Source organism: Sphaerodactylus townsendi, linkage group LG01 (genome assembly GCF_021028975.2).
Source record: "Sphaerodactylus townsendi isolate TG3544 linkage group LG01, MPM_Stown_v2.3, whole genome shotgun sequence".
Classification (NCBI taxonomy): Eukaryota; Metazoa; Chordata; class Lepidosauria; order Squamata; family Sphaerodactylidae; genus Sphaerodactylus; species Sphaerodactylus townsendi.
This window is the reverse complement of record NC_059425.1, coordinates 93,488,388-93,502,469: the sequence shown is the minus strand read 5'-3', so window position 1 is coordinate 93,502,469 and position 14,082 is coordinate 93,488,388. Positions and strand designations below refer to the sequence as shown.

The 14,082-nt window shown below is 46.9% G+C and overlaps 1 protein-coding gene across 1 annotated transcript in view; it reads right to left on the bottom strand.

Moving 5' to 3' along the window:
• Nucleotides 1-14,082, bottom strand: part of PRKN (parkin RBR E3 ubiquitin protein ligase) — an 896,318-nt gene that overhangs the window by 855,282 nt on the left and 26,954 nt on the right. The gene's annotated exons all lie outside the window — the stretch shown is intronic.

Sequence of the window (14,082 nt, the reverse complement as noted above, 5' to 3'; positions counted from 1 at the left end):
ATTTGTTGTATTCACATTTTACATGTTTTTAGTGTACATCAAGCAACGTATTAAGATTTCGTAATCAATACCATTTCATTCAGATATTGTTCACACAGCAAGAAATGAGAGTTCTTCCTGCTTGCTTCCTAGATCTTACATTCAGGTTTTGTTACACAGAAGAAACAAATAACAAGATTTTGTCTGTAACCATCAGCCAGCCTTTACTTTCCCTCATCAGACAATAATGGTGGTCAGTATCCTACCATCTGCTTCTAGCAATGGAAGTATGCTTTCATCATCAGATGAAGAAATACCATTTCTGTTTAATCCCCCCCCCCCCCGCCACCGCTTCTACTGCAGGCTCCTACTGTGCCTCCTACACTGTTCAAGAGTCTCCTAATCCCCAGGAACAAAATTTCATAGGACTCAGTGGACTGTGTGACGAGGAAAAGACAGAAAAGTCCCGATCCCTTGCAGTTTTGCAGTTTTCACACAGCATATAAGCTGTTTACAAAACCAGCTTGGCTTGCTATACCCAGCAGGCTGTCTGATTTCATGCTATTTGCTCTTTTATTACTGGAACATAGCTAAATCAGAATATGTTGTATACACTTCTGAAACTTTCAACAAAATATGAAGTATTGCTTATGTTAAAGCAAAGTTAAAGAGTAAATAAAAGGCTGAAACAAAGTAATACACACTCAAAAGACAGACTATTAGAATTATGGTGGAAAGAAGAACTGCTTGGACAGAGTTTTAGAGAGTTGCACGAATTCAGTTATTGTTTGCAATCTTATAATATAAAGCAAAAGTGGAAACAAACACTGAACGTAGCAAAAATGAAGGGTACAGGTGACACAGCTGCTGCATGGATGCTGTGCTGTCAGCAGGCAAGGGTGTGGCCAGATCTGACCCTGCAGGGCAAAGCGGGCGGCAGGCACAAATGTGGTTAGGTCACAGTCCAATGGTCAAAGCAGGCAGCAGGCAAGGCGTAGTCAGATCACAGTCCGATAGATCAAGGCACGGGAGAACCGAGGAGCAGGCTAGGGATCAATGCAGAACCAGGCACACAGCAACGACAGGTAACACACTTGATGCACCCAGGCAGTAGCAAGCTCACAGCAAGGCTTATATAGAGAGCCTCGTTCAAGGGGTTGGGATTCTGCGAGGAGTTAGTCCTCATCAGATGCAGAGACTTCAAATCTCCCATACCTTGTTGCCAAACGAGCACTCCTTCTGTGCTTCTACAGTAGCAGGCTCTGCTTCTGCCTCCTATGCCCTGCTGGCTCATCACTGGGTTCTCTAGAAGGATCTGTAGTCTCCTCCACCTGTATGTCATCAGGCAGGTGTCGGGTTGGCCTGGATGTTGGGGGAAGGGAGCTCTGGTCTGTGTGAATCTGTTATGTGAAAATTGTTCTTCTGCTGGTTCTTGGCATCTTATCTCCTCTGCTAGCTAGTGAAGGCCATATACCTTGGTCTGTTGTTGCAGCTGTGGAATTGAGCTGTGGGCAGGGGAAAGGGTTTTGCTGGTTGCTTTATATTATCAAAGTCTCTGCTGGACCAGCAGAGACTTCTTGGCACTGTATGGGACTTATCTTGCCTACAATAAAGAAATCTTTGTTCATCAAGAAGTGTTTCAATTGTCTGGTCAAAGGAGGTTCTGACAGCAGGGAAGGGCATTGGTTCTGCTGCCTGGCCTTCCCCAGGAGCAGCCAACTCTGGCTGCACTGCGTCCTCAGGTTCTGTCTCAGAGTCCACTGTGTCCTGGTAAGTACCCAGGGGCTGGCTCATGACAGATGCCGCTTTTAAAATGTTCTCCATAGTAGTTATTTTCCTTCATCAAGTTGTTTGCATGCTGTTGCTCTCCTGCAACACTAATCAATATATCGGAAGTAGGTCAGGGAGTAATCCAGAGCAGGCCTACTCAGAAATCAGTCTGATGTTATTCAGTGGGGCTTACTTCAAGAGAGGTGTCCTTACGATTGCAACCTTAATGTAGTCTTGGCACTGGTGCTGCTTGATGTGAATTTTTGGAGTCTTAAAAACCAGGGAATATGATTTTAATTTTTATCATTGTCTTTCTGTTCTGCCTTACAAGAGAAAAAAAGGCTGACAGCTTGAATGTTACAGGAATTTATATCGAATACTTTTAGACATAAATTCCTATAACATGTAAGCTGTTAGCCTTTTTTCATGCATGTGCTAAGTGTATTCACAATGAAGGTTTGATGGGTGGCACACTGACTCCCTCCACAATTTTTCCTCTCATTGTAATGAAGAGTAAAATAGCAAAATAAATTATTTGACATCTACGAGCTCCCTTTAGTAGAAAGGAAAACTGTGCTAATGAAAGACAGATCGAGGCCAAATAGAAACTCAAAATAAAGCTTCTTAGCTCATTCTACAAATCAGACATTTTAATTGCATGTGACGAGAGGTTTGTTCACATTCAGGTGGGTAGAAATCATCAAACTTTGACAGAAAGCTATACAATCTTGTGCAAGTATGCTAGTTCTCTTCTGCAGACTAGAACAAGCACATCAAACAGTACAGAATTTATCTGAACATCAGTGAAAATTTCATCTACTGTTAACATGATGTGCAGCTGGTATTCCATTACCTACTACACATTTCCCATTAGACAGTGTATTTAATTTTCTTCATTTGCCCTCATCATTTCTTGATGATGTTCCAATCAATTTTAAATTAATAGACTGTCTTCATTTCAAATATGCAGGCTACATTTTAGTAACATATTGTAAACACTACAACAGACCAATTAAGGCTGATGAAGTACATCAGACTCTTCCGATTTAGTGCATTGTGTTATGCTGTTTTGAACTAGATCTAACAACCTGAAAATCTGGGAGTGGAGACAACTTAATTCAAATGCAATGTGGATCCATAAGAAGTGCAATCCAGCAACAATTTGCCTTTAGTTTCAAACAAAACAGAACTATTAAAGTTATATCACAACATTCCTTTACAAATTAATACGAGGTATGACATGAGAGCATAAGGGAGGGTCAGATTAAAATACCTTTAAATAGGATCCAATCAGAATAAAAACTGTACTATCAACTTCAACATTTCTGCTGAAGGTGGCAGAGGGTGGAAAGCACTGGATTAAAAATGAGTTTTTCCATTCAAAGCACTGCTCAGCTAGACTGAAGGCAAAAAGCTGGGAAAATTTTGCCTCGTTTTCCCACTCCTGCTAACTATCTACATCTCCTACATGAGCCCACTCTGAGATGCGCTGTCACCTTAGCCAGATGCAATGTTCTTCCTTCTACCAGACGATACAACAGAGAGCACCATCTTCCATCCTCTGATGGATCTTGCACCTGCAATCCTGGTCTTGAAGAAACCGTCCATCATGTTCTATTATATTGCCCTTTATATGCTTTAGAGCGGGAAAGAGTACTTAATCCTCTCTTAGCTGATCTAGGCAACACTACAGATGCTGTCAAAACTTTGTTCTTGTAAGACAGCAACTCAACTGTTACCATCGAACAAACTGCTAGATTCTTGTGTGTTGTCATCACTGAACGTTCCCAAATGCTTAGCAGACTCAATCCCAACTCAGTGGCTTAATATTCCAGCTCTCCTGATGCTTGTTTTTTTTTACCTGCCAATTTTAATTTCCATTGTATAATTTATATATATGCTATTAAAGGTTTCTAATAATATAAGCTGGGAAAATAAATACATATATTTTACAAAGTAGAAAAATCCAAGTATTTCCTAGAGCAGGTGAAATTCCAAGATGACATTTAATCGTTCATGTTTATAATAAACTTTATAACAAGCTGACAAGAAAACAGCACAAAGCACCTGCTGTAAAAGGACCACAAGGTTTAGGGAAGAAGATACTGTAGTGATACAAGAGCAATTTACTGAATGGAAAGATCTGACAGTTAATTGGTTTTAAACTTAAAGGGCAGAGGATTATCAAAACTATATAATATTTGCTACAGAGCTAAACCAAACACCATGTGTTTTCTGGGAACCACTCTGAAAAGCACCCACTTAAAAATATCCCAATGATAACTGTAACTGATAGATCTCATTGCAAAATTGTCAGAAGCTGCATTGCAAAGTGTCCAAATAATCAGTGTCTTTCATTAAAGCATGGAGTTGCACTACCCCAAAGGAAGGGGGGGGGTATATTTGCAATCAGCTTATGCTTGCTTAAATAATTTGAGTTGAGATATCTTCTTCAGGAGGGGTTCCACAATTTTCCTCTTCAAAGCAGCTGGGACATTCCTTATATAAAGAAGCATTCACTTCTTCCTGAACTCATCTGGGCCATATCTTTGGGCAAGCTAAGAAGCCACATCCATCCAAGAAACCTGACAGCCTCCCCAGGGTACCATAATTCTCTGGACAACTGAGATTCAACTAATAAAACAGGGTTGCACTAACCCATAGTTGTTGTTCATCAAGTGGTTTTCTATGCAGGCACACATTGGGACTGCAGCTGCAGAAAAGATTTCCAAAGCTTTCTATTAGACTAGGAGTGCCCCTCCTCCACCTGGTATTTTCCTGCCAAAACAATCGCATGATCAGGAGAAGGCACGCTACTCCCTCAGTTATCGCCATGTTACTGCTGAAGAATGCAAGAAATTGAGGTTTCAGAGAGTTCACAGTGGGGCTGGAGGGAGGGATGTGCTCCTGCACAGAAGATCACTTGATGAATAACAGTTACAGGTAAGTGCAACCCTATTTTCCTCGTTGTGACTTTCATGTAGACCCACATTGGGAGATCAACAAGCTCACTGTGAAGGTCTCAAAGGGATAGACTATGGAACATCATCTTCCCAACAGTTTTTTTAACATCCCATATTGACATTTACCCAGAACTGTTTGATAAAGGAGCAACATGATCTCTACAAGTGTCCCAACCGAAATATATACAGGAATATGGCAAAGAAGAAAATAGCACTCTGTTGGAGAGAGCCATGAGATGTAAAGTAGCATGAAACAGCTATTAACTCCAGACAGAGTGTGATAGCTTCTACCAACCCACAAGGACAAGTTATGTGAGGATCCTGTGAAAAAGGCAAACTCTATGCTGGGGATAATTAGGAAAGGAATTGATCATAAAACTGCAAAGATAAGGCAGTGGTGCGACCACACGGAGTACTCTGTTCAGTTCTGGTCACCACATCTCAAAAAGGATATCGAAGAGATAGAAAAAGTACAGAGAAGGGGAACAAGGATGATTGAGGGATTGGAGGACCTTCCTTATAAGGACAGGCTGCAGCGTTTGGGACTCTTTAGTTTGGAGAGGAGACGTCTGAGGGGGGATATGATTGAAGTCTATAAAATTATGAATGGGATAGGAAATGTTGACAGAGAGAAATTTTAACATAAAAAACATAAAAAACAGATTGCCCTGCTGAGAGATTAGAAGGGGGTCCCTGTCAGAAAAAGTGCCAAAAAAAGCCAAGGCATTGTGAGGCCCGGCCGAACAGCCAGGGCCTCAAGTCAGAATATTAGGAAGATGGCCCCCGTTAAAGAAGAAGAAAATATAATTACAGTGCAATCCACAATAATGTGAAATGTTTGCCCCAAAATAAAAGACAAAAGCAAAGTACAGCTAGAGCTCTGGTGAAAGTAGCGGAACGACCAACTAATTTGGAGAAGATCAGGAGCCACTGGGAGACACATGCCCACAGAAGGGTGCCCACACTCTACAGGAGAAAATACCTTAGTTGGCAATAACTTTTCATGGGTAAAGCACAAACTAGTTAAAAAATAGATGCACATTTATTCTTCCCTGGGGAATCCATGCATGCATCTGAACAAGTAGGCCCTCCTCCACAAAACCTTCTGTGAACTTCAACGAGCAACAAGATTCTTAACTGATTAGATTCAGGTTCCCCAGTACTTGTGGCTAACTGTAGTCCAACTCCTCTAAGGGGTGATGAGCTTTTAGAGTGATGACCTTTTAAGGCTAAATGTAGGTTTAAACTTGGGTTTCCTACTTCCAAATCTAATAATCTAACTACTGCACCATACTGGCTCTCACACACGTGTGACTAATGGCAAACGACCCATTGGATACTCACCGTGAAGGGGTCTTCTCCTTGGTGGTCGCAGGCCATCTGGTTGGGTTGTTCGCTGCTCTGCGGCGAGTAGGCAGGAAAAGGCTCTTTGGTGACTTCCTGTCAGGTGTCCGTGGTGGTGCCGCCCCAGTATCTGACTAGCCGAGAGTAACAGTACACGGCAAACGTAACAAAAGCACAATATACAACACCACGGCCCAACATACCATGAAGGAAACGAATAATCCTATTTAAAAGGGGACCAAAGAGCCCAATAAAGAACAGGCTGAACTGTAAATGATAAAAAACTGTAAAGCTGGATATTTAGAGAACACATTATCGGTCAGCAAGAACCGGGTGGGCCCAGATGGCCTGCGACCACCAAGGAGAAGACCCCTTCACGGTGAGTATCCAATGGGTCGTTCTCCCTGGTGGTAGCAGGCCATCTGGTTGGGAACTTCCCAAGCAGTGCCCTGAGAAAAAAGGGAGGGTTCGGTTACTCCCCGATAATGTGCTCTAGAATGCGCCTCCCAGAGGAAGCCTGCACGGCATCAATGGATGCCAGTCTATAATGTTTAACGAATGACGAGGGTGAAGCCCAAGTGGCTGCCCTACAAATCTGTTCAAGGGGAATGTGTTTAAGGAGAGCCGCATTGGCGGCCGTGCTCCTGGTGGAGTGGGCTGCAACTCCGGTCAGCATGGGGAATCCCCTGGCCTTATGGGCCTCAAGGACGCAGGTCTTAATAGTAGAGCTGATAGTCACAGCCGCCATAGGTTCGCCCAATCTGGGCGGGCTGATGTTAGCAAACAGAGCCTCCGATTTGCGGAGTTTTTCAGTGCATATCAGAAAGGTCTTGAGAGAACGCCTCACATCCAGGTGATGCCAACGGCGCTCTCTGGGGTGTGTGGGGTTCGGACAAAAATTTTGTCAGAACCACCTCCTCCTGCAGATGGAATTCAGATGCCACTTTAGGTCTAAAGCAGGGCTCAAGCTTTAACACTAGTTTGTCTGGGGAAAAAAAGCATAAATTTGGATTAGTTGACATGGCTCTAATCTCTGATACCCTTCTAGCGGAGGTAATGGCTACCAGGAACAAAAGCTTCATCCTAAGTCATTTAAATGTATGTCTCGAACAGGTTCAAAGGGGGGTTTGGTAGGTGCGTCTAGCACCCCATGGAGACGCCAGGTAGTTGGGACTGAGAAACCCCTTTGAGAAATTTTAAGGTGTCTGGGTGCCTGGTGATGGGCATCCCCTTCGTCTCAGGTAGAACCGTTGCAATGGCAGCTAACTGACACCTTAGGGTGGAACTTGTCAACCCTGACTCAAACCCGTTCTGCAGGAATTCCAATATGTACGGCAGGGAAGCTAACTCAGGAACCCTTCCTTTTCTACGGTACCACCGCACATAAGCCTTCCAGGAGGAGTCATAAATTCTGATGGTGGACTTTCTTCTAGCAGCTAACCTAGCCTTTATGACCCTATTAGGATGACCCCGTTTTCTTAACAGTCTCCGCTCAAGCGCCAGGCGGCTAGTATGAGCCAGCCTGGGTCGGGATGTAGTAGGGAGCCCTGGGAGAGCAGGTCTGGCAGTTGTGGCAGAACCAACGGTGGTGTGACAGATAGCTGTTTTAATGCTGAGTACCAGGATCTCCTGGGCCAGTTCGGAGCCCCCAGTATGATTTCCCTCCGTTCCGACTGCACGCGGTGGAGTAGTCTGTGAAGAACTTGGATCGGGGGGAAAGCATAGAGGAGTCCCTGCGACCAGGGAGCTGAGAGCGCATCGGCCGCTGTCGCCTGTGAATGGTGGTATCTGGTGAAGAATACGCTGATCTGAGCATTCAAGAGTGATGCAAAGAGGTTGACCGTCGCCATCCCGAATCGTTCCTGGATGGTCTGGAAAACTGCTGGGTTCAGCTTCCACTTGGAACTGGAGAGCGTGGTCCGGCTGAGCCAGTCAGCTTCCATGTTTAGTGAGCCTCGAATGTGCTCGGCTCGCAGGGATGCAAGATTCTGTTTCGCCCATGAGATCACACGTGATGCTTCTCTGTGTAGGGCAGGCGACCTGGAGCCTCCCTGATGATTGACATGGCACTTCGTCGAGATGCTGTCGGTGTGAATTACTACGTGCTTCTGCAGAATAAGTGATTGAAAGATTACAGGGCCAACCATATCGCTCTGACCTACTAGAATGTTGATCGGAAGATGCGCCTGTGCTTCGGACCAGGAGCCCTGAGCCAGGTGGTGGCCCAGTTTGGCACCCAAGCCGGACAGACTGGCGTCCACAAGGATATGGATCTGTTGCGAAGGGGCGAAAACCTTACCTTGTAGAAGGTTGTGGTGGATGGTCCACCATTTTAGACTGAGACCGACTGCTGGGGGGAGGCTCAATGATAGATCTTTCTTCAGAATGATTTGCTTTGAATAAGGCCGTAGAAGGGCTTGTAGAGGCCTGGCGTGGGCTCGACCCCACTGTATGAGGTCCATTGTGGATAGCAAAAGGCCCAGTAAGCTGGCAAGTTGTAGTAAGTTGGAAGATTTTGCCCGCAAGATGCGAAGACTGGTCTCTTGGATTTTCTGGACTTTTACCCGAGGTACACAGAGAGTGCAAGTGGACGTGTCTATCAATGCCCCTAAGTGTTCCATCTGTTGGGAAGGGGCCAAGGAACTCTTGATCCGATAAGACCTGTTGGACCCTCTCCACGTCTCTGACAGCCTGTATTTCCGATCGAGATCTGATGAGAAGGTCGTCGAGATACGAATAGATATGCGTCCCTTGACTGCGGAGCAGGGAAATGGGTGCAAACAAGACTTTCGTGAAAACTCAGGGAGATGTCGCCAATCGAATGGCAGAGCTATATACTGAAAATGGAGGTCTGCTATCGCGGACCGAGGAAGCGATGATGAGCCAGGTGTATGGGTACATGGGGGTATGCCTCCGTCAGATCCAAGGAGGTGGGCATGTCCCCTCTCCTGATGGCCGCAACCGTGGATCTGAGGGTTTCCATGCGAAACCTGAATTTGCGCAGATGACGATTGACATGTCTCAGTTGAGGATCGCCCTGACGTCCCCATTCTTTTTGGGGACAGTGAAAAAGTGGGAGTACACTCCCATCCCTTGTTGAGATTTTTGGTACCGGTTCTAAGGCTCTGATGGTAAGTAGATGTTTGACAGCCAGCTAAGTCGGCTGGGTTTGTCTTCCTTGCCAATCGGGGCTGAAGGAAAGGAGCCGAGAGCCGACCGGAACCCTGGCGCAGACACGCCTTGTTGTTATTGTCAGGGGTGTCATTCCGAAATGGGTTGCCGCTCTAGTTGGAGCTGCGAAAATCGTGTGTCTTACGGAAGGACGACTGAGGCTGCCAGCTAGCCTCTTATATTCCCGTGATTGGTGGGAAGGGGCACGAAAGGATTTGAAGGCAGGTTTTGCAGAAAACCTGGGCCTGTCTCTGACGGACCATGGCATAGCTTTTCTATGGTCCTTGGTCTCCACCAGGGTCTTATTTAACTCTGACCCAAATAGGGTCCCTCCCTCAAAATCAAACTAGCCACCGCTGTCTTAGATAGGGTGTCAGCCTGCCAGGGCTTAAGCCAGAGCAATCTACGTGAGGCTGATGCCGAAGACATGGGTCTAGAGGAGACTAGGAATGCCTCTAGGGTGGCATCAGCTGGGAAGGAGGTGGCCATGACTACCCTCTCCACCCCCTCTCTAATGCCTTGGCACTCGGGTGGAATGATGCTCTGAAGGCGTTGGAGCCAAAGAATGGGAGCTGTGGGGACGGTGGCTGCCGGAACCAGGATTTTATTTTATTTTTATTTTATTTTTATTTATTTTTTTGCTGCCATGGTCGCACCATCATGAACATGTTCCGCCTTACGATCAATGGGGTCTTTAACATCACCCTCTCCGTCCCGGGAAACCAGACCCCCTGAATGCAGTGAGGAGATGGGACCGTCAACTAGAGGGGTTCTAATCATTCTCAAAAATTAGTCCGGAGCTAGGTAAAGCTACTTGTAGACTGGAGGAAACCCTCTGTTTGAAGCGGGGGTGACCTATTCTTTTCTGAACTGTGGGCAAAAGACTCTGGGAGCGGGAAAACATGAGTAGCCTGATCCTCTAAGGAAAGATGTAGGAGATCCCTGTAGGGCAGCCCTTAGTGGGCTTGGACGTGGCAGGAGCATTGGGATCGCCCGCCTCCTCAGAGACCCTCAGTTCCAAAGCCGACATTGTTTTGGCTAAAAGAGTGGATAATTGTTCCACCTTAATCAATCTGTGGCTCTGGTCTGCCTGAACTGGTAGTGAAGACTCTCCCTCAGAAAGGCGTCTGAGTCCAGGTCTACCTCCCCTTCACTCAAGTACTTGCATCATAATCAAGCAATCTGATTCTCCTGCGGGACCTGGAAGGGGATCTGCGTCTGCTTGTCTGAGGGGAGGCACGAGCATTTAAATGTCTACTAGCCGACTGGTCTATGGAGCCCTGTAGTAAGGAGACCAGTTGCTGCGGGGAGAAGGCGCTCCAGTCTGAAGGCAGAGATACTCCCAAGGCCGCCTCCCCCGTCATGGCACCCGCGCTGACTGACCTGCAGCGAGTTCCCTCAGGCAGCTCTAACAAGAGTGGGGGGTGGGGAAAAGGCTCGTGAAGCAGCAGACATCAAAGGTGGCGGAGGCAGGGCGATGCCCCTGAAGCCGCCCTGAACGGTCAGCCAGCGGCGATCCGTCTCCCTGTCCTTGATCGTCACAGGTCGATCCGGCCCGCTCTTCCCCGTCATTTGAAGGGCCCTCAGAGTGCGCACGTCTTCCCACACGCGGGCCTGGGAAGCGCGAGCGAGCCCGCCGCCCAGCCCCACGGCTGTTGCGCAGCTCTTGAAGAGTCTCCTCACTATCAGCCCAGCGGCTGTGTGTGGGAGACTGTTGGGTCCGAGAAGAGTCTCCTCACTATCAGCCCAGCGGCTGTGTGTGGGAGACTGGACCTAGAGTTTTCTACCGCGATCGGTAGAAGGACTCCCTTGGTGTAGAAAATGGCGCCGACGCCATAGCTCCTCCTTCCTCAGGCCAAGAAAAAGGCGGGAACACAAGGGAAGGAGAGAGCTCAGTCAGCACGCAGACAGAAGGAGTGGGAAACGATCAAAACGTACACTGAACACAAGGGAATCACACAAAAAAAACAACACAAGGAAGAAAAGGTAGCTTTGTGAAATCCAGCCTAGGAGCCTGTGGATAGTGCTGCCTACTCTGACCGAGGCAGGAAGATACTGGGGCGGCACCACCACGGACACCTGACAGGAAGTCACCAAAGAGCCTTTTCCTGCCTACTCGCCGCAGAGCAGCGAACAACCCAACCAGATGGCCTGCTACCACCAGGGAGAACTAGATTTACAAGCCTATCAAACAAAGCATGTTATTTTGTCTTCTCTAGATGCAACTATTTTAACTTAAATGTTCTCTTGCAGTAAATACTAAAGATGATCAATATCCTTTTTTCTTCATTATAGCCTACATTTTACACAGTAGTGTTGCTATGACTCCTAATGCTGTTGACAACATTTGAACATAAGTGCCAATTGCTAGCATGAATGCTGCTGGACTAACACTTATCTCTCCTTGTCCACTTGCAACACATTCTGTGAGAATCAAAATGACCATCATCAGTAAATTGAGTGTGTGGGGGGTGGGATTATATTTAGCTGTTAAAAATAGAACAGCAAAGCTGAACATGAAAGATCGGTATTGGCAAAATGCTGTCAAGCTCAAAGACAGCCATCTTCACTGGCTTGGATACATGCTTTTCCATTGTCCTTTGAAGATTTTCTAGTATTGATGCATTCCCGAGTCACCTTTCTTCCCTCTTCTGTTAACAAGCCGCTTTTTTTAACAGTCTCAATTTGTCAAGAGCAGGTAAACAGGAGGACCTTACAACGATCACCATTCCCCCTCCATGAGAGGCTACAAGGCCACATTAAACTTGGCTAGCTGTTAATAATTCATGCCCATTTCCGTGGTTCACGATAGGGGCATCTCTCTTGGCACATCCTTCTTGCTGAAAAAAATTTACCCAGGAAGAAAGAAAATAGCATTCTAAACAAAATGGGAAGCAGTATGAGTCCTGGGGCATTAAAAACCATATTGTAGCAATGGCTTTGAAGCTTTCAGCCTTCAGGGAAGCAGAATGACTTGTCTGCTGATAAAGCTACGCATATTTGCCACAGAATTTATGAAGACCACTTTATCATTTTGGATGGTGAATCTCACTCTCATCTGCAGGGTGCAAGAGCACTTGGAAAGTAGTTTACCTAATCTGTATGTGCAGGGATGGAGGTTACTAAAACAGGCTTACCCTGAGTGCTGCCCCCCCCCCAAACCTCTACATAGAGTTCAAATGCAGGGCCAGCTGCTCCAATCTCCACATAGACTTTGGAGAGGCACAGTCAGTCTCTTGCTAGCCTCAGCTGGCCCCAAGCTGAGGGTGCTCAGCTGGCCCCAACCAAGGATGCTCAGTTTGCTGCTGGCCTCAGAGAGGCTAGGGGCCAGCTGAGGACAGCAGGAAACTGGTTGCACCTCTCTGAATTCCATGTGAAGTTCAGAAGTTCCTGATTTCATCGGGAGCCTATTCAGTGACATTGCCTTTCCATCAAAGGGTGCGGGGAACTGGTGGCAGCAGTTCCTCTTGCCGTCATCTGGCGCCCTTTTCTGACTCACATCCTTTATTTACATTTTTTAACTCCCTGACTGTGCTTCTATAACTTAGTTGATTGTAGTGAGAGTGTAGTAGTAGTATTAGCCGTTATAGATTGTATTTTGGTATTAAGCTGTGGGTAGTTAGTTAGATATTTGCTATTGTATTAGATATAGTTAGTTTTACCCAGCCTGTCGTATAGACTAGTGCTAGTTAGGTTAGCTTCAATTACTGTTGGCAGAGCTGGGCCCACTTGTTAGTGGGAGTTGCGACAGAGCAAGTTAAAACTGAATCTATCGAAGACGGAGATCCTTTGGCTTGGCCGCGAGGGAGGGGGCGAAATTTTCCAGCCGCCGGTGTGGGAGGGGGTCACATTGGCGCCGACCCCCTCCATTCGCAACCTGGGGGTCCACCTGGATTCGTCTCTTTCAATGGAGACCCAGGTGGCCCATATAACCCGGGTTGCTTTTTTCCACCTTCGTCAGGCCCGGCGGTTGGCTCCCTTCCTCTCCCAAGCGGACCTAGCCACAGTGGTCCATTCAACGGTCACCTCCAGACTGGACTATTGTAACTCGCTCTACGCGGGCCTTCCCTTGCGTCTGATTCGGAGACTAAAACTGGTCCAACATGCGGCGGGACGGTTGCTTACAGGCAGCGCCATTTGGGAACACATCCAGCCTGTGCTGCGCCAGCTGCATTGGCTCCCAGTAGAGTTCCGAATCATTTTCAAGGTGTTGGTGCTGACCTTTAAGGCCTTACGTGGCTTGGGACCCTCGTACCTGCGAGACCGCATCACCCCATATGTCCCTACACGGCCTCTCTGCTCGGCTGAGGCCAATCTTTTGGTGGTCCCTGGCCCCTCAATGATGCGGCTGGCCTCCACACGGGCCAGGGCCTTTACGGCTCTGGCCCCGGCCTGGTGGAACACTCTTCCACCAGCCATCCGGGCCCTGTGGGACCTTGGGGAGTTCCGCAGGGCCTGTAAAACGGAACTGTTCCGCCGGGCCTTTGGAGGGACCAGCCGCTGAAGGTGCCCCCCCCCTTTTAGCTCTTAACACCTGAGTCCTTCTATCTAATAGGACTCGCCATTCCCTCCCTCTTAGGGGAGGATTTAAAATTAGGGTATTTGGACGCCTCTTATTTTTCTACTGCTGTTTTTAAAGGTTTTAACCATATTTATTTGTACTGAGATTCATGTTGTACACCGCCCAGAGCCCCTTGGGATGGGGCGGTATAAAAGTTTAAATAATAAATATAAATAAATAAATAAATAAATAAGTATGGCCAGGCTTGCTGGCCAGCATTTAACTGAGCCCTGGCCCTAAACTCCTGGTGTGTGGGAGTTCTTTCTACTGCCACCAAACTGAAAAGATCAGGTA